Source organism: Pinus tabuliformis, chromosome 4_2, assembly GCF_031772625.1.
Source record: "Pinus tabuliformis cultivar Carrire ecotype Pingquan chromosome 4_2, CPIR1, whole genome shotgun sequence".
Classification (NCBI taxonomy): Eukaryota; Viridiplantae; Streptophyta; class Pinopsida; order Pinales; family Pinaceae; genus Pinus; species Pinus tabuliformis.
Genome location: NC_142304.1, coordinates 562,059,522 through 562,081,570, shown reverse-complemented (window position 1 = coordinate 562,081,570; position 22,049 = coordinate 562,059,522). Strand labels below are relative to the sequence as shown.

The window sequence follows — 22,049 nt, the reverse complement described above, 5'->3', positions numbered from 1 at the left end:
TTCTGATTGTAAATTGGAGGAATAATAGAATAACTCTCCCACTCCATCTCAGATTGTAACCTTTTGAATCCCACTCCATCTTGAGCATTTATTAAATATTTATTGTAATTATTATTCATACCATTCCATCTATTATAATCAAAGGCTCAATGGATGCATGCATTTCTTTCTTAGTGCTTCAGTTGTTGGAATTGTTGAAGGATTACTCCAAAGATTTGAAGGGGCTTTAGCTTCTATTTGCTAAGAAAGGTGCAAAATCTTTCGCAACCTTCCTTTTCTCTACCTGGTATTTTTTTTTCAGGGTTTCCTTCAAGATACATTGGAGGAACCCTTTTGGTTGAAAATGGTAATAGTAGCAGCAAGAATTAAATTTCCTTTATCATGAGCTGCATGAGTAAATAATACAAGTAGATGGTGATAGGGGGATGTGGGCAAGAACAGTAGTTTTCTATTAGAGTAATTTTATTTAGGCAAAATTAATGAATAATCACAAATTCTAATGAGTAATATATTCGAATTGTCGAATACTTAGAATTGTTTTTTCTGGTTGAACCTCAAATAAAAAAAATGAAGTCAAACAGTTTTTGAGTTCCAATCCCATAGGAAGTACCACTGAATCTGTACATAGAGTTGATATTGACGTACATACCTTACCGCAATTAAAATGTTTTCTGCAGAAAGAATGAATAGATAACATATACTAGAATTATAAACTAAATGGCTTTGAAAGAAACCCAACCAAATGGTAATAAACCAGCGATGCAAGTTCTCTTGTAATATCGGTATTCTGGTAACCAGAATAATTCATCCACATACATTAAGAAATATCTTACCGAACTTACCATTTCTTCACCCAGTCCTAAATAAACCCTGAACATCCACGAAGAAATATCTTCCCAAATTTAACATAGGCCAATAAATTCCATATACGACAATATTATAACTTAACCAGCAATTCCCAAAAAGGCGTAGCCCAAGCCAACGAGGGGGGCTGGAAATAGCTTTCAACCAGCAACTGACGCTCCTCCGTTTTACCTCACTGGATGCGTCATTGCCCCAAGGGCAAAGATGGCTACGTATCATTTGTTCCAAATCTTTGTATTTATTTTTCTGAATTGTGAGATGTGTGAATGTTCGATTATTTGGATGACTATAATGTTTAAAGAGTAAATCCATAGTTTTTTTCAATGATATGTGAATAATTAATTAATAATATATGAAACTTTATTGGTTTATATTTATGTGAAAGTAAATGGTAATTATGCAGTATTTTAAAAATTAAGGTTATGAGTTTAGTATTAAAAACAAGATTTCGTTGAGTTAATTATATATGGATATTGAAATATGAAGAAAATGAGGATGACTTTTATGTATTGAAACTTTTTAGTGGTTAACTCGTACAATTTAATCAAATAGGTGGAAAATAGGTAAAAAAATATTGGGTGAATTGGAATAATTAGGTTAAACTGCACAAGCTTTAGAGAAGATGCTAGCATTAGAGAAGATGTTTCTCACTTTCACTACACTATCACTAATGGTCATTTGAGTTGGGAGATATTAAAAGACAAACTAATTTCTCAACAATCTTTTAATAAATTCATGTTACTTGTAAACATTCACTGACAAAACTTTGATACTGAATTGACATTAAATACCTCTCCAACTAAAATTCATTTAATACCCATGGCATTGTTAGATCATTCTCCTCTATTTAAATTTAATATAGTTATATTCACATGTTGTTAGATTTTCTATTGTTTATAATTTGGACAAGATTGTTTGGAATTACAAGTAAAATTTGAGTCAACAAAAAAATTAAAAATTACAAGTAAATTTGAGTAAAGATTGTTTGAAATTACAAGTAAATTTGGCAAAGATTGTTTGGAATTACAAGTAAATTTGAGTAAACAATATAAATTAAGATTAATTGAACAAAATATTGTCAAATTCCAACCAAAAATTCCTAAACATCTAGGTTTTAGACAAACCATTAAAAATATTTATAAATACATAAAATAAATATAATAATTCAGTTTTAAGATTAAAATCAACTTATATATCGTTATTTTTTTAAAATAATGGAGACATATAAAATTAATTGTTTTAGAAATACATTTTCTTAATGGTCAAGAACATATAAATTATAAATATTTTGATTACTGTATGATTAAAAATTACATTATTAAATAAGAAATACTATCTCAATAAATATTAAGAAATTCAAATAATTAAAAAATATATAAATATATAAAATTATGTTGAAAAATCTAAACTTAAAAAATACTACTTTTTATTATTATTTAACCACATAATGATAACCATGTAGATAATAATGTAGTCCATTAGAATGATTAAGTTGTGATATTAATGGAGTCCATTACAACGATTATCTTATGATATTAACAATCTATTGTTTTATTAATAAATAATTAAAATGATTTTAGATTAATTACAAATATGAAAAAATTAATATATAAGAATGTGTTGTTTTAGAAATTTAGTAATATAGCTTTAATTTGATATTTCTTGATTCATTATCATTGAGTGAACAAGAATTTGTCAAATTCCAACCAAACATTATTTAGGTGGTTAGTACACCTTAAATACTACTCCTTATTTAGGTGGTTATTACACATAATCACAATTGACAATAGTTAATTATGATTCACATTACATACATAATTACAACATGTAACTAAAATAAATTCACTACTATACAAAACAAGCAGCCATGTGATCTTGAATCTAGAAAAAAACCAAGTTGTTCCCCAACTATTTTTTATGAGTTAAAATTTCACTCTTACACAACTATTAACATATGGGTTTTGAACGTAATTGGTTGTTATTAATATTATAGGAATTTGGATAATGTATATGTGTTTAGGTGGAATGTATTAATTTAAATAATTAAATGTATTTAATATTTTATTGAGAATTGTTTAAACATTTCTTTTAACTTTTTTCAAAGAAATAGAATTATATAAGTATATAAGATAATAATGAAAAACCTTTTCTCATTATATTACATGCATATTATAATATGTTAGCAAAATAAGATATGGATTTTATTAAATTATATTATAAAAAGTTATATTAAATCTCTTAGTGTAACCTTTTTTTTAATTATCTCCTAAATTATAATTACGAAAAAACCATTGTATAATACAAATATGTATAAGAATAGATTAATTAAATAAATAAAATCTTTTGAAATGTTTTTTTAAACTTTAAATACCTTACTTAATATATGCTTAAATTCATGTGTTGTTAGATTTTCTATTGTTTATAATTTGGCAAAGATTGTTTGGAATTACAAGTAAATTTGGGTAAAGATTGTGTGGTATTACAAGTAAATTTGGCAAAGATTGTTTGGAGTTACAATTAAATTTGGGTAAACAATAAAAATTAAGATTGAGTCAACAAAAAAATTGTCAAATTCCTGAACATATAGGTTTTAGACAACCCATTAAAAATATTTATAAATACATAAAATAAAAGTAATAATTTTGTTTTAAGATTAAGATCAACTTATATATGGTTATTTTTTTAAAACAATGGAGACATATAGAATCAATTGTTTTAGAAACAAATTTTCTTAATAAATATTATGAAATACAAATAATTAAAAAAAGTTATAAATATATAAAATTATGTTGAAATATCTCACAAACTTAAAACATACTACATTTTTTATTATTTAAATTTCCTAATATTTATTAATTTAATCTTCATATCACATAATTATAATCATGTAGATATTAATTTAGTCCATTAGAATGATTAAGTTGTGATATTAATGGAATCCTTTACAAAAATTATCTTATGATACTAACAATCTATTGCTTTAGTAATAAATAAGTAAAATGATTTTAGATTAATTCTATATATGAAAAAAATAACATATAAGAATGGGTTGTTTTAGAAATTTAGTAATATAATTCTAATTTGATATGTCTCGATTCATTATGATTGAGTCAACAAAAATTTGTCAAATTTCAACCAACATTATTTAGAAGGTTGTTACACCTTAAAGACTACTCCTTGTTTAGGTGGTTATTACACCTAATCACAATTGACAATAGTTAATTATGATTCACATTATGTACATAATTAAAACATATAACTAAAATAAATTCACTACTATAAAAAACAATTAGCCATGTGATCTTGAATCTAGAAAAAAAAACCAAGTTTTTCCCCAACTATTTTTTATTAGTTAAAATTTCACTCTTACACAACCATTAACATCTTTTATGGGAAATTGTGTAGTCCAACAAAAACATAAGATGGTGTTTTCTAGGCAATTTTTTGTTGGCATTATGAATTAGGTGTTTTCCTTCATGGAAACCTACCTAATGAGTTGTTCTTATTTGATATTATAAATATATTTGTAGAGACATTATAGCATCGATATTAAACATAGACCTTAATATAAACATAATTATAGGTTTACTAACATTAATAATCTTGGATTATAGATATTAGGTTTAGAAAATTGTGGAATTGTGTTCAGTGTCGTAATAATGTTATCATCACTCATTTGATTTTATACATTGTGTATATGAGATTATTTTTTTATATGTGTAAATGCTAAATTATGTATGTATGTTACTTTTAATTTTATTCAACATTAAATTGTTTTGTTGATATCAAATGTGTTTTTATTTTTACTATTAGGTGATTTCATTTTTTGATCATGGATCCATCTATTTGGAGTTGTCTTCCATTCGAAGTTCTTGAAATTTCCTTCCTGTGGCTCCCTTTATCGACTGTGATAAAGTTTAGCATCGTCTGTAAGAAATGGAAGAATGTTTTGCAAAATCATTTTTTCTTGTTATGCTGCAAGAATGTCTCTATGAACGAATTTGGATTTATCGTTCCTTTCTTCAATAGTGAAGACAATTGTTTTGCTCCTCAATACCTTAATCAGAATGGGCACATATCTTAGTTTCATTTGCGATTCATAGATTCAAGATACAAAGTAGAATGTATTGTTTGACCAATGGTGGTTTTATCCTTACCAATAGAATGCTCCCATACACACAACTATTTTGTACGAATCTATTTACAAAGGAATTTTAAACTATAGGGCCAATACGAATTGGAGACTAAGGATTCTTTTCATTGTTAGAAAATGTAAGCAGCGAAAAACAAGATTGGGTTGTTCTAAAACATATGTATGACATAATCCAGTCAAAATTTTATGTTTGCAGTAGTCTTGATAGGGTATGGCAAAGGGCTGATGTTCCATTTGGTGGCACTTCAACCCCTAAGAATGTAGTGTTTTATAAAAGTAAATTGTTTTGGCCGTATCTTGACAAGGAGTATGAATATTATCCTCTGTACGGGTATACAATCTACTGGTTTGATGTAATAAAAAATGAATGGTGTTTTTCACTTGTTCCAATGAGTGACATACGGTGCATGTCATTAGCAATATACATGAATCAGTTGATATGCCTTATCAATGATGGCTCCACTTCTGTATGGTCAATTGAAGAATTATATCATTTCCAATTTGGTCAACCGTGTGTTGAACAAAGAATTGACTACTTTGAGGATGATTGGGGTTTCATATGGAAGTTGTTGGAAGAAATTTATGCAGATATAAATAGCAAATTTCTTGGTTATCTTCCATTTTGAACAATCCATGCTGTGGTTCTTATTTGCAACAGCAATGAAGTTCCTTTCCTATTATATGGCATGATGACTCGCATATGTTTTCTAATAGATATTGATAATTCAACTAATGAGTAGATGTTTAGGTTTTGGTACCCAACATTGGAGGATTGCAATGATTTGATTGAGTATTGAAATGTTTTTGCAATTTCTCCCTGTATGGATTCTGCTGATGAGATTCCACCATTGGATATGGATATGGATTCTTAGGATATTAGTATTCTTAGGAGTTCTTATAAATATTTCATTTTTATATACTGTCTATGGTTGTGGAAAATATTTCCATTTTTGTCTCTATACATACTATGGGTCTTTATGGTAATACTTCAAAATTGTGTTTGTATCGACCTTTATGATGTAAAATATTTCATATTGTTTCCCCTGAAGTTTTGTTATTTACATGTAAATGTGTCATGATATTATGCATTTTTGTTTGTTTGTATAATTATAATTTCTATTAGTTATGTTATACATGTTATTTGTATTGGTTTTTGTCATTGATTCTCAAACAATGTTATATGTTTATGTACATTTTAATATTTGCATTTATATTTTGATAGTATATAGTTCCAAATTTTTAGGTATACTTCCAATTCATATAATTCTTAGAGTATTATGTCCCAATAGTATGGGTTTCGTTTTGATTCTAATATGATACATGGAAATTTAGTCTTTTTTGTTTAAGCCATTTGGAAGAATTCATTTCTGTTTTTTTTCATTTTGAAAAACTTATTTTTGTTTTTAGCCATTTGGAAAAATCCTTATACATTTTGATAAGTTTATATGGTTGGAAAAAAATAACATATGCACTTTTTATGTTTTTTACAATTTCCAAAAAAAAACTTGTGCCTTTTTCATTCTTTTTCATTTGTTTATATTAGATATTTGTTATGTTCCATGTTTATGATTCCATAATGAATAATTTATGATTCATTGTAGACATGTCATCTGAACGTACAAGCAAGCATACAAGAAAATGAAATTTGCCACTAAAATCACGTGAGAGGTCTAATGAAAGTCTTCGTTTACGGTATCAACAAAATAAGGATGCCATAAATGAGCATAGGAGAGCTACATATAATAGAAAAACGAGTGAAGCTACTCTTGAAAATTATTTTATAATTCCTCGTAAGTCTCGTACTATGGATGATATAATGGAAAGAACATTTTCTATTGATAGTTCATTATCAACTAATGCTCCTCGTCAGCATAATCTTGTTGTTCAATGCTATCCTGAAAATGTTCATAACATTGGGGAAACATATTGCAATAGGGAAGAATGTAGAAAAAAAAACCAAATTGCCCCCAACTATTTTTTATTAGTTAAAATTTCACTCTTACACAACCATTAACATCTTTTATGGAAAATTGTGTAGTCCAACAAAAACATAAGATGGTGTTTCCTAGGCAATTTTTTTTTGGCATTATGAATTAGGTGTTTTCCTTCATGGAAACCTACCTAATGAGTTGTTCTTATTTGATATTATAAATATATTTGTAGAAACATTATAGCATCGATATTTTTTCCCACTGGAAAAATCCGTAATATTTCATTAATATGAAAAATTACATATGTAGATGCTTATCGCATATGCCATGTTCACTGTACATCTGTACATTTTACAAAAATTGCATGATTGTGTTGTTCGGTTATACCGCACAGAGTATTACTGTTTAGGCTGTTAATAGATTTAATGCCTTTCGGCATCCTTCAGTCTGTTACAAAAAAGAGCTATACAAAAAACTGTCATATATAGTGCTGCTGCCATATTCCTGTATAATTAAGTAGGATGTAGACCCGCTGTAGGGTATCCCGGGTCTATATAAGGGCGATGATAAAATTTTTGTTCCTGTTGGTCCAGAATCTCGGTGATCTCCCAAAATCCTTGTTCCATCAGCGCGGCCTCCTTGGACAGTTTATCAGCATCCTTGTTATGTTCCCTGTAGATGTGTGAAACAGTGATATGGTTAAATGCCTCTTTGAGCTGAAGAACTTCATTTAGAATGATGCTGAGTGTGTGCATGTGACATGTGGAAATATCATTGAACCAATTTATGATAATCTGTGAGTCCCCGAATATGTTGATGCTAGTGCAATGATGGCTTAATGCAAAATGTAGAAGATGGCGCAAAGATATAAGCTCAGCGAAATTATTTGTTCCAGCACCCAATCCCGCTTTTATTTTGTAGGAATGTTGATCAGTTAAATGTAATATGAAACCGCCCCCACAGCTTTGTACATTTGCAGCTCCATCGAAAAATGCCCAAGGGGTACCCTGATCAATGGTAGGGGGAGGATTTGGCCGTCGGATTTTTGGGGGAGGCGGATCCGGAAGCTCTTTAAACGCAGAGATAATGCCAGCCTCGAATAGAGGCCAGTGAATGGGTTTGTCTTCAAAGATCATACGATTCCTGGCTTTCCAAATGGACCAGTTTACAATAATGGGCAAATTTGCAGCCTTCGAGCCCTTATGTCTTTTATCCCATTCTATCCAAGCGCTGATGAGATCAGTACCATTCCAATCACCTGAATAGTGTGTGAAGTGTTTTATATTTTTCCATACGATTTGAACGGTACTACATCTCAAGAATAGGTGCTCTGTAGATTCAGAGGCAGCTTTGCACAGAGCACATCTCGTCGGTCCGTGTTGAGCTCGGCGCATTAGATGATCTCCCGTGGGGATTCTGTTCCTCAAGACGCACCAGGTAAAGAGCTTAGATCGTGGCGAGGCTGAAAGTTTCCATATGTTCTGCCACCAGCTGTCTAGCACTTCAGGTTTCTTCTGATTGATTAACTGTATGTAGCCTTCCTTAGGTGTGTAAATCCCACTATCAGCCTGGTGCCAAACAAGTTCATCTGACCCCTCAATGATTCTGATGTGGGATTCCATCAGGGCAGCACAATATTCGCGCCAAGCTGTATGCCATCTCTGCGGGAGGTTAAGTTGGGTAGCTGACTTCCAAGCCTGGTGGAATATGTCTGTTTGCTCTTGATCCGCAATCTGTGCTATCACCTTAATTCCATGTGCTGTAAGGAATTCCACCAGATCTTGAGGGAGCAGATGTCTCCCACCACTGCCACTCCAAGGGTCTATTCCGATACGGGCTCTGTCTCCTCTCTTAATACGCCAAACCAAATTGTTCCTGATAAGCGGCAGAGAGTGTAGAAGAGCTTTCCAAATAGAGGATATGCCAGATTTGTTCCATGATGGGAGTCTGACCCATTCCATTATGTTGAGGGGCCAGATATATTTGTGGTAGGTGATGATGGTCCATAAGCTATGGGATGTCAGCAAAGCCCAGCCCATTTTAGCTGCCAGAGCACATGCAAAGGTGGGGAGGTCCTTTAATCCCCAACCGCCCCATTTCTTGGGCAAGGCAATCCTATTCCAACCAATCCAAGCAAAGGTGCGCTTATCTTGATTACCAGCCCATAAGTATCTGTTGCAAAGTTGTTGTAGCTTTGATAGGATATTCCGAGGGATCCAGGCGAGCGCCATCCAGAAGACCGGTGTTGCTTCCAGAACTGATTTGATCAAGGTTAATCTTCCAGCCCTGGATAGATATCTATAACTCCAGCAAGTTAACCTTTTTTCTACTTTTGTAACAAGCCACACCCAGTCCGCAATCTTTTGGCTAGTGGGCTTTAACCAGTATCCGAGGTATTTTAGCCCCCTGTCCAGAGGTTGAGTGGTATATGGGAAGGCTTGACTTGCTGTGTATGATTCATTGACGGAAGTGCCAACCAAAGTAATGGTAGATTTCGTCCGATTGACCTCCATCCCCGTGGCATGAGCAAATAGCCTTAAGATCCGATTGAAAGTAGAGGTATCCTGTATGCTGCCATCTAGAAGGATAAGGACATCATCTACGAACAAGAGATGAGTAAGGAAGCACTCATCTGTAATTTTAAGGCCCCTGATAGTTCCTTCCCTTTTTGCAGAGATGATCAATCGGCTTAATGCTTCCATCACCAAGAGAAATAAAAGAGGTGATAGAGGGCAGCCCTGTCGCAGCCCTCTTTCTGAGTGGAAGAAATGAGAGGCAGCTCCATTGATCAATATGCTATAGGTGGGGGATGTAATGCATGCCATAATCCAATTGATGAGAGGGAGGGGAAAACCCAAATGGATGAGGATCATCTTAATAAAGAGCCAACTTACTCGGTCAAAATGCCTTAGAAAGGTCGATCTTGAGGAGAATACACTTGAGGCGCTTGGTCCATATGGAATGTATAGCTTCTTGGGCAGTTCCAATGGCTTCGTGAATCTGTCTATCCTCCAAAAAAGCAAATTGCTGGGGAGAAATATGCTTAGACAGAATGGGCCTGATCCGGTTGGCAATGATTTTAGAAATAATTTTGTAGAGGACATTACACAATGAGATGGGGCGGAAATCGTCAAAGGATGAAGGAGAATCTGATTTGGGGATGAGGGCAATGAAAGTGGAGTTTATAGCATCATAGAGCCGGCCCGATATTCTACTTTCCTCAACCACCTTCAGGATGTCTCCTCCAATGATGTCAAAAAAGGCAATATAAAACTCAATGGTCCATCCATCTGGCCCAGGACTCTTTTCCCTCTGAAACCAGACATTATAGCATCGATATTAAACATAGACCTTAATATAAACATAATTATAGGTTTACTAACATTAATAATATTGGATTATAGTGAATAGGTTTAGAAAATTGTGGAATTGTGTTTAGTGTCATAATAATGTTATCATCACTCATTTGATTTTATACAATGTGTATATGTGAATTTTTTTTATATGTGTAAATGGTAAATTATGTATGTATGTTACTTTTAATTTTATTCAACATTAAATTGTTTTGTTGATATCAAATGTGTTTTTGTTTTTACTATTAGGTGATTTCATTTTTTGTTCATGGATTCATCTATTTGGAGTTGTCTTCCATTCGAAGTTCTTGAAATTTCCTTCTTGTGGCTCCTTTTATCGGTTGTGATAAAGTTTAGCATCGTTTGTAAGAAATGGAAGAATGTTTTGCAAAACCCTTTTTTCTTGTTACATTGCAAGGATGTCTCTACGAATGAATTTGGATTTCTTGTTCCTTTCTTCAATAGTGAAGACAATTGTTTTGCTCCTCAATACCTTAATCAGAGTGGGCACATATCTTAGTTTCATTTGCAATTCATAGATTCAAGATACAAAGTAGAGTGTATTGTTGGACCAATGGTGGTTTTATCATTACCAACGGAGTGCAAGAATGTCTCTATTTGGAGTTGTCTTCCATTTTAAGTTCTTGAAATTTCCTTCTTGTGGCTCCTTTTATCGGTTGTGATAAAGTTTAGCATCGTTTGTAAGAAATGGAAGAATGTTTTTCAAAACCCTTTTTTCTTGTTACGTTGCAAGAATGTCTCTACGAATGAATTTGGATTTCTTGTTCCTTTCTTCAATAGTGAAGACAATTGTTTTGCTCCTCAATACCTTAATCAGAGTGGGCACATATCTTAGTTTCATTTGCGATTCATAGATTCAAGATACAAAGTAGAGTGTATTGTTGGACCAATGGCGGTTTTATCATTACCAACAGAGTGCTCGCATACAAACAACTAATTTGTAACGAATCCATTCCCAAAGGCATTTTAAAACATAGGGCCAATACGAATTAGAGACTAAGGATTCTTTTCATTGTTAGAAAATGTAAGCAACAAAAAATATGATTGGGTTGTTCTAAAACATATGTACGACATAATCCAGTCCAAATTTTCTGTTTGCAGTAGTCTTGATAGGGTATGGCAAAGGGCTGATGTTCCATTTGGTGGCACTTCACCCCCTAAGAATGTAGTGTTTTATAAAAGTAAATTGTTTTGGCCATATCTTGACAAGGAGTATGAATATTATCCTCTGTACCAGTATACAATCTACTGGTTTGATGTAACAGAAAATGAACGGGGTTTTTCATTTGTTCCAATCAGTGACATATGGTGCATGTCATTAGTAATATACATGAATCAGTTGATATGCCTTATCAATGATGGCTCCACTTCTGTATGGTCAATTGAAGAATTATATCATTTCCAATTTGGTCAACCGTGTGTTGAACAAAGAATTGACTACTTTGAAGATGATTGGGGTTTCAGATGGAAGTCCTTTGAAGAAATTTCTACAGATATAAATAGCAAATTTTCTAGTTATCTTCCATTTTGAATAGTCCATGGTCTGGTTTTTATGTGCAACAACAATGAAGTTCCTTTCCTATTTTATGACATGATGACTCGCATATGTTTTCTAATAGATATTGATAATTCAACTAATGAGTAGATGTCTAGGTTTTGGTACCCAACATTGGAGGATTGCAATAATTTGATTGAGTATCGAATTGTTTTCACAATTTCTCCCCGTATGGATTCTGCTGATGAGATTCCACCATTGGATATGGATATGGATTCTTAGGATATTAGTATTCTTAGGAGTTCTTATAAATATTTCAATTTTATATACTCTCTATCGTTGTGGAAAATATTAGCATTTTTGTCTCTATACATACTATGGGTCTTTATGGTATACTTTAAAATTACGTTTGTATCGATCTTTATGATGTAAAATATTTCAGATTGTTTCCCCTGAAGTTTTCTTATTTAAAATATTTCAGATTGTTTCCCCTAAAGTTTTCTTATTTACATGTAAATGTGTCTCGATGTTATGCATTTTTGTTTGTTTGTATAATTATAACTTCTATGATTTATGTTATACATGTTATTTGTATTGGCTTTTGTCATCGATTCTCAAACAATGTTATATGTTTATGTACATTTTAATATTTGCATTTATATTTTGATAGTATATAGTTCCAAATTTTTAGGTATACTTCCAATTCATATAATTCTTAGAGTATTGTGTCCCGATAGTATGGGTTTCGTTTTGATTCTAATATGATACATGGAAATTTAAATTTTTTTGTTTAAGCCATTTGGAAGAATTCACTTCTATTATTTTCGATTTTGAAAAATTTATTTTTGTTTTTAGCCATTTGGAAAAATCCTTATACATTTTGATAAGTTTATATGGTTGGAAAAAAATAACATATGCACTTTTTATGTTTTTTACAATTTCCAAAAAAAAACTTGTGCCTTTTTAATTCTTTTTGTTTGTTTATATTAGATATTTGTTATGTTCCATGTTTATGATTCCATAATGAATAATTTATTATTCATTGTAGACATGTCATATGAACATACAAGCAATCATACAAGAAAATGAAATTTGTCACTAAAATCACGTGAGAGGTCTAATGAAAGTTGTCGTTTACGGTATCAACAAAATAAGGATGCCATAAATGAGCATAGGAGAGCTACATATAATAGAAAAACGAGTGAAGCTACTCTTGAAAATGATTTTATAATTCCTCGTAAGTATTGTACTATGGATGATATAATGGAAATAACATTTCCTATTGATAGTTCATTATTAGCTAATGCTCCTCATCATCATAATCTTGTTATTCAATGCTCTACTAAAAATGGTCATAACAGTGGGGAAACATATTGCAATCAGGAAGAACGCCATATCAATAATGTGGATGCAAATGTCCACCCTAACCCTTCTGTGTGTCCAATTGCATGTTTTGATGGCCAAAGGTTGCAAAACATCCATGGTGGAGGTAATGATGACATTTTGTGTGCTTATTTGTATGATAGTTTATTTGGCCATTTGTTTGATAATTTGGAGCCAGTTGCTCGAAATGTCGGATCTTCAAATCCTACTTCTAAAAGTTATGTGGTCCCATCAAGAGAATCAGTCATCCCTGATAGCATTTCACATGGAAAATTGGAGGTAACACAATGATATTTTGATTTTCACTACAATAGTGGTTGTTTTATTATGTTCTTATATTTACAAAGTTTTGTTTACTAAACTTATGTTATTTTATTATCTTGGAATATGATACAACTTGTTTTAAAAGAGGTCTAGAAATTAACTCCCAAAGTGTTCCATATAGTAATATGAAAAGTGAAGATGAAGAATGTCATAACCTTTTTGTGCATTCTCCTCAATGATCAAATTACTAGACTAATGTATATTTTCAATGTTTTTGATTTTCTTTTCATTTTTAAAATTTTTAGTTGCTTGGACATTGAATTTTATGGCGTATTTTATTTTCTTTGAACATGACACAAGTCATTTCAATAGAGGCATACAAATAAACTTCATAGATGTTCCATCTACTGATGTTATAAGTGAAGAGGAACCATCTCATAGTGTTCATCCACATCGCCAAACAAATGTAAATGTTGAGTGCATTTGATATTTTTCTCATTTTTTCATTTACAGTTGCCTCGAAATTGTATTTTGTAACCTTTTATGGAGAAACCATGATCTCATCTCATTAGGTTGCAGAATTGGAATCCAAAACATCAAATCGTAAAACTAATGTAGATGTTCGATATATTTGATTTCTTTTCCATTTTTTAATATTTCTTTGTTGGACATTTAGTTTTATAACGTATTTCATTTTTTTGAAACAGGTGAAAACTCATTTGAATAGAGGCATAGAAACTACATCCCAAAAGGTTCCATCCACTGATGTTAGAAGCTAAGAGCAACCATCTCATAACCCTCATACACATCAAGACCCAAATGTAAATTTTGAATGCATTTGATTTGTTTTCATTTCTTTCCTTTATAATTAGTTGGAAATTAAATTTTAAAGTCTTTTATGAGAAAGAGACCTTTACATCCTCTCAGGTTCACGAATGCACACCATAAATTTGGAAAGACATCTCATAGATCCATTCCACATGCTTCAAGTTTGCGAAGGGAATCTCGTGTTATTGAATATGAAGTACATGTTAGAAGAAATTTTACTCTTGCAAATGGTTTTCAACATGGTTCAGCCACTAGAGATCATTTTCATTTTTATGAAAACATGATTACAATTCATAAAAGATTTCAAGCAAAGATAGATAGCTTGTCACTTGTCTAAATGTGTCACATTTTCCAAGAATCATATCCCAGAATCCATGTTGTGAGACATTCTGAAGGACCTGTTTGCAGATGATGTAAGAGTGAAAGAGGAGCCCATCATTTTTGTCGATACACTAACATGGATCCTGGTGATCAACCTCATATTTTAAGAGTTCTTACTCAAGTTGAATAAATTCTAATAACACATGTGAATCATATTTTGCAAGTGACACGTGCTCGAGGTGGGCAATATAAGTATAGTGGTCATACAATTAGCTTTCCTCAAGATATTTCTACAATTGTATAAAGTCTTCCTTGACATGTTGAATATATTGAATTTCTAATTGAGAGGAAACATGCTGCTCAGTCTAAATATTGTGAATGTTATGTCAAAATATCTCGAGTGATGGCTGCATTAATTTTCAAAATCCAACATGATCAATATTATAGAGATGTTGTAATTGATTATGATTCAGTGAATGCTCAGGCCAAAAGATCCACAGATGTCTTCTCTAGGCTTACATTTGTTGATTTTGATATTGAAGAATCTGAGATCAATGAAACTAATAATGAAGGGTTTCCTGTTGAGCATTTTCCCTCTCATCCTTCTTATTTTGTTGCTTGCCTAGCAAACGAATGAAGAGAAGTGGAAGAAATTAGAGAATTTCTTGACAATGTTGATTATTCACATGTTCAAGACATGGACTGGCCTAGTATTGGAGCCTCTCTAGTGAACGAATATAATATAGAGAGGTTATTAGATATGGCATTCCCAACATTGTTCCCCACTGGTGACGTTGACTGGCTGCAACCACATATTTGTAGTGTTGAACTTCATGAGTATGCATTGCATCTTCTTAGGTACTATGATGAGAGATTTGGAAGCCATCCTTGCTTTCGATATTATATATTAAACATGATAATGCAGCATCAAAGCCAAGCAATTGCTGCAATTTTTGCAAAGAAACATTTACTTGATAACTCACCTACAACAATTGAAGAGTTGTGTCACCAACTATCTGATTTACTAGATAATAAGTTGGTTCAGCATATTGTGTGGTTTGGTTCTTCTCTGAGAGGTACAAGGGCATACTGGACTAAATGTCAATATGAATTAATGGACATGATTACTCAATTACGATGTCCATCTTTATTTTTTACTTTGAGTGCAGCTGAAACAAAGTGGCCAGAGTTGCATAACCTCATTCCTGTACATTCACATGTATTCTTGTCCTTCAAAAATATCTTAAAGCTAAAGACTTCTGGTACAAGTTTGTGTTGTTGAATTTTTTTCTATACTTTTTCAACTTTTATTATGATTCTATTTATATTGTTTTTAGTAACTATATCTTCATTTTTTTCAGATATGAGTGGAAACATAGAGGTTCAACACATATCCATGGTTTCTTATGGTTGGAAGGTGCTCCTAACATGGAAATACTTAATTGGCCAAATAGTTATGATGTACAACTTGTAAAGATATTCTTTGACAAATATGTAACTGCATGGAATCCGCATGACATACATCATCGAAACATAATGGTTTCATGAAGCCTCAATGATGACCCTTGCCTATTGAACACTAGTCATATTTTTTCTTCTAATCCTCGTAATAATTACGAAGAATTGTTAAACCATGACTAAAGGCACATAAAGTGTACTGTAGATTCTTGTTTGTGAAAAAAGGGTACTATTATAACATGTCGGTACAATGCTCCATGGGATCTTTGTTATGAATCAAGATTTTTCATAGATGATCGAGGAAGAAAAAAATATGAGCCAGCACAAAATGACGATAGGCTTAATGTACATGACATTGACCTTCTAACAATGTGGCGTGAAAATGTTGATTGCCAGCCAGTTCTTTCTCGCTATGCTTCCTTGAAATATATTTCTACGTATGCATCAAAAGAAGAGAAAAGGTTTGAAAGTTATCATCATATTCTAACTAGAATTCCAAATTCTATTGGCTCTGAGGATCATGCTTAATGTGCATATAGAAATTTTCTTGTAGAAATGATTTTTGATCGTGACACTGGAGCGTAAGAAACATGCCATATGTTTCTTAAGCTACCTCTTGTTGTTTTTTAGGAAAAAAATTTCCTTGAATGTTGGAAGAAATTTTTTTAGGAAAATCTCAAGGGATGGCTTTCAATGTTCATTTGAAAATAGTTTTGTTCAACATTGTCAAAAGCGACCTTTTTTCCTTGAGCATCTACCTTTGATAGAAACAAAAAGAACTTGGACATTTGATAGCAAGCATAAACAAGATCCATGGAAGCCTAGAGATGTTCATGCTATTGTTCGAGTTTGGCCATGGTTTTATTCTATTCCTGGTGAGGCTTCAGAGGAATTTGAAACCTTTTGCTAGATAGAATTTCTCTTGTACAAGCCATTTCGTGACATTCCTGTAGAAATTGGCTTTTTAGCTGAAATTATTATTGAAAATTGGAGGAAATTTTGATATCGAGCATGGCATGTTGATTGAAATCCATCAATTATAGAACAATATTGAAGATGAAGAAGATGGTGATTTTTCTAACCAGGAAATGAATCTTGAAGATGATTTTCGAGAATGGCAGATTTTCTCTCGCTTGGTTCCACCAAATGATGTGAATTTACTTGATCTTCACACCCTTGGTCAAAGGGACTTTGATATATCCTTTAACTAGGAAAGTACAACTATTTATGATGATGTTGCAGAAGAAGCTATTAATTTTATAAGGAATGAAAAATCAAGGGGTGATATCGTTGACCTTTCAAATAGAACATTTGCATCTCCAGATTCTTTGTTGGAAAAACAATGACTTGCTTTTGAAATTTTCTTAAGCCATTTTGTTAAATATGAGATTCGTGAAGCTCTTCTTATGATTATTCAGGGCACTATCGGCACTCGGAAGTCTTTCCTTATCCATTGTATTTTTGAAGCTCTTTCTAATTTGTCAATTAATGGAAGAAGCCCTTTTCTTCTTCTTGCCCCAACAGGAATAGTTGCTTTTAATATACATGCAAAAACAATACACTCAGCTCTAAAAATTCCAATTAAAGATATGCAACCACTAAAGAGGAAGTCACTTGTAGTATTCCAAGAAGAAATGTGACATGTTAGATATATATTGGTTGATGAAATGAGCTTTCTAGGATCAAGGTTGTTTATGCAAATAGATGCTCGATTACGAGAAGCATTTCTAGAGAAATAGAATTATCCTTTTGCTGGTAGATCCATCATCCTTGTGGGTGACCTTGGCCAACTACCTCCTGTGAGATATAAGCCTTTGTATGTAGGTAATACAGCAGGGAAAGTCTTGTGGAAGAAACTCAACATTGTAGTCACTCTTGAAACAATATTTTGCCAACAAGGGAATAATAAGAAACAATTTTGTTTTTGTAGAGTCCTCTGTTAGGCCCATATACTACTAGTGTAACCCCTTATTTTTATTAGTATAACTCACTTATTATATTGATGTACCCATGTAGTGCCCATATTGTTACTATTGTGCCCCATAGAAGCCCACTATTGTTATTATTGTGCCCTTACATTATTATTGTTATGTCGGCTCTAATTATGTTATGACCCCTTAGACTCCTATATATAGAAAGGAGGTCTTTTCATTTGTATCATCCAAGAATTGTTCATTTATGTAATGTAAAGGAGGTTGCCTCCTCGAAGAGGCTAAATTCTAAGGTGTTGATCTATCTTTTCTTGAGCTGGTTTCATAACATTTGGTATCAAAGCTTTTGATTCTAGGGTTTCGCTGCTCCAAACAGGTCACCGTGGCATTTTTGCTATAACTTTTTTTCTACGATGTTTCAGAAGTTGAAAAAAAAACCATTTGAGAAGAAATTGCTCTACACCTCGAGAAATTTTTTTAGAGATTTTCACGCTATATTTGCGAAGATATGATCTGAGGAAGTTGGTCTTTTTGCAGACTCCTGAATTACATTCCAAACAGGTGACCTGGGGAAAATAGTCATAACTTTATCTCTGAGCATTGGATTGAAATTTCGTAAGAAGGTACAGAAAGAGGATGGTCTGCAGTTTCTTGTATATCATTTTCAGAGCCAAAGGTTGATAAATGGACATGTGGCACTTCATACAAGTTCGCTCTTCTGGAAAGGTATATAATCAGGTCATCTTGGGAGATTGTGCATAACTCTTTTTTGGAGAGTCAAATTTGGATCAGACTGGTGGCATTGGAAAGAGGACAAAGAGGGCTACTACAGGTGGCAATTTTAGAACTTAAATATCTGCAATTATAGAGCAACAGTCGTTTCAAGATCGAGGTCCTAAAATCAAGAAAAGGCAAGATGAGGAAGTTTGATGGCAAGGATTCGGTAAATTGGATACTTCAGATGGAGCAATATTTTGATCTACATGGTGTACAACTGTTACAAAAGGTATGTATTGCATCTTCATATTTAGAACCAGATCAATTTTTATGGTACTAAGGGATTTTTTCTCGTAAACAACTTGTTACGTGGTCAATTTTCACGGAGGAAATGATAGCACATTATGAGGATACAAAGAGCAACAGCTTCTTTAGAGCAACACCACAACAATTGGAAAGAGTAAAAGGGCTTTGTGACATAGTGGAAAGAAAAATTATGGAAACCAGAAAGCGTACCCCTCACAACTATAAAGATGGAAGTGTTGTTTCTCCTAGCCTTCCACAACCTACAAGGGTTACACCACAACAATTGGAAGAAAAAAGAGAAAAAAGGCTTTGTTACAATTGTGATAGAAAATGCACTAAAGGTCATAAGTGTGCTGAGAAGAAATTATTTTACATAGAATATGAAGAGGAGGATGAAAAGGATCAAGAAACAACAAAATAAGAAGATATACGCCAGGATCCCACCCAAGAGAAAGAAGAAATGAATCAGACCATATCTTGTAAAGCATTGGCAAGAATTACCACTCCTCAAACTCTCAAGATAGAAGGACATATCACGAAGAAAAAGGTGCAAGAAGTGAAATATCACATCGAGAAAGAAGAAATGAATCCAACCATATCTTGTAATTCATTGTTCGAAATTACCACTCCTCAAACTATCAAGATAGAAGGATGTATCAAGAAGAAAAATGTTCAAGAAGTGAAAGATCACATCGAGCATCAAGAAATGAATCCGACCATATCTTGTAAAGGATTGGAAGAAATTACCACTCCTCAAACTCTAGAGATAGAAGGACATATCAAGAAGAAAAAGGTTCAAGCAGTGAAAGATCACATCGAGCATCAACAACAAGTTCTCCAACTTTTAAAGGATAACGCCATTTCAGTGCAAAATCAAACGAAACAACAGGTAGATCAACATCATAGTGAAAAAAGTTTTGATGTAGGCGACTGGGTATTTTTACTGCTACATCTAAAGCAAGCTATTTATTAGAAGGAAATGTTGGCAATACTACATGCACTTAAAAAATGGCGACCTTACCGAATGGGAAGACTCTTCAAGGATGAGGATGTGGAAGCATTGTTTTGTCCTATTTCTATTATCCAACCAGATTGGATAAACGAAGCAAGGGATGAATGGAAGAAGGAAAAAGAAGTATGGCCACTTATTCAAAAGTTGAAAAAGATCCCAATTCAAACAATATTGCCAGATATTAAAAAGGAAGGAAAAATCATATTGGAACCTGGAGCAGTCATAGAAACAAGAACCCGACATCTACGAAGTCGATCAATTTCAGAGTATCTCATCAAGTGGAAGAACTTACCCGCTGAATATTCCACATGGGAGGACAAGAATTTTATACAGAAGCATCAAGAACTACTCAAGCATTGAGGACAACACTTTTTGAAGGAGAGGGGCATGTTAGGCCCATATACTACTAGTGTAACCCCTTATTGTTATTAGTATAACCCCCTTATTATATTGATGTAACCATGTAGTGCCCATATTGTTACTATTGTGCCCCATAGAAGCCCACTATTGTTATTATTGTGCCCTTACATTATTATTGTTATGTCAACTCTGATTATGTTATGACCCCTTAGACTCCTATATATAGAAAGGAGGTCTTTTCATTTGTATCATCCAAGAATTGTTCATTTATGTAATGTAAAGGAGGTTGCCCCCTTGAAGAGGCTGAATTCTAAGGCTTTGATCTATCTTTTCTATCTTTTCTTGAGCTGGTTTCATAACATCCTCAATAACATAAGAAATGTAGAACATGTTACTAAAGATTGGGAGTTTCTTATGTCACAGACTGATATGAGGTTGCATCCTAGATAAAGAGATTTATTTAATGTAGTAGTTCACATGTTTCTAAAAAATAATTTGGTCTCCTTCCAAATAGGCATATGTTAAAATCATTAAATTCTCCAATTGCACGATGTGTTTCTTAGCATTCAAGGTGTTCAGAAATCAGTGGTGTTGATGATGATCAACTGGATTGTGAAGTTTTGTTGTGTCGTGGTCAGCATGTTATGTTGACATGTAATTTATGGGTTGAAGCTGGCTTGATGAATAGTGCACTTAGTTATGTTAGGGATATATTTTATCCACCTACCTCTAAGCCACCTCAACTTCCAATGTTCACAATTGTTGTTTTTGATAAGTATGTTGGTGTTCCATTTGATGCAAGCAATCCAAACATTGTCCCTATCACACCAGTGATAAGATGAAATCGAAAACGAATTCCTTTGAAGATGGCATGCGCTCTTACAATCCACAAGTTATAGGGATTGAATTTAGAACGAGCGTCAGTTGATATTAGGAATAAAGAGAAGCAAGGCCTTACCTTCACAGCCATATCAAGTGTGAAATCAATAGATGGTTTACGCATTGCACCACCTTTTTATTCTCAATGTTATGCCAAGATGAAATATAGGCATATGTTACAATTAGGAAGAAGGAAGAGGAGCGATTGAAGTCCATATCACTATGACATACAACTAATAACATTGTGACCTTCTTTATAGTATGTTTTTTGAATTGCTTTTATTGTCCTCTTGATTTAATTTTAATATAATAATAATTTTCATATATTTATTAGATTAATAAATTCATCATATTCATAGTAATATTTGAGAAAGTTGTTTACATCGTTTTTCATGTAATTCAATTTAGTTATTTTTTTTTAAGTGCATATTGCTCTTTTCTTTGCAACAGACCATTCAAACATAAACAACGCGTTATATGAACCAATCATTCAAAAACATTTTTATAACTGGTTCATATTGTTATTAATATTGCGGATTCATATTACATCATGAAATGCAGAAATGGAGGTTTTCAATATTGGCCATCACCATGGCCAATATTCATTTTTTGAATATTGGCCATGGTTTTATTCTATTTCCACGATTTTTTCTATTGTATTGTGAAATGAGGCTTATATTTGTAGAAATTTTTATATCATTTGGTTCATGTAACACTAGATTGTTTTTTTCATGTAACAGTATAACAATAAGTTTTTTAACATAAATACGAAT

General features: G+C 32.6%; 1 pseudogene; it reads right to left on the bottom strand.

The window, feature by feature from the left end:
• Nucleotides 1-933: 933 nt before the first annotated feature.
• On the bottom strand, nucleotides 934-1,070 carry LOC149170513 (U4 spliceosomal RNA; annotated as a pseudogene).
• Between the last annotated feature and the right edge of the window lie 20,979 nt (nucleotides 1,071-22,049).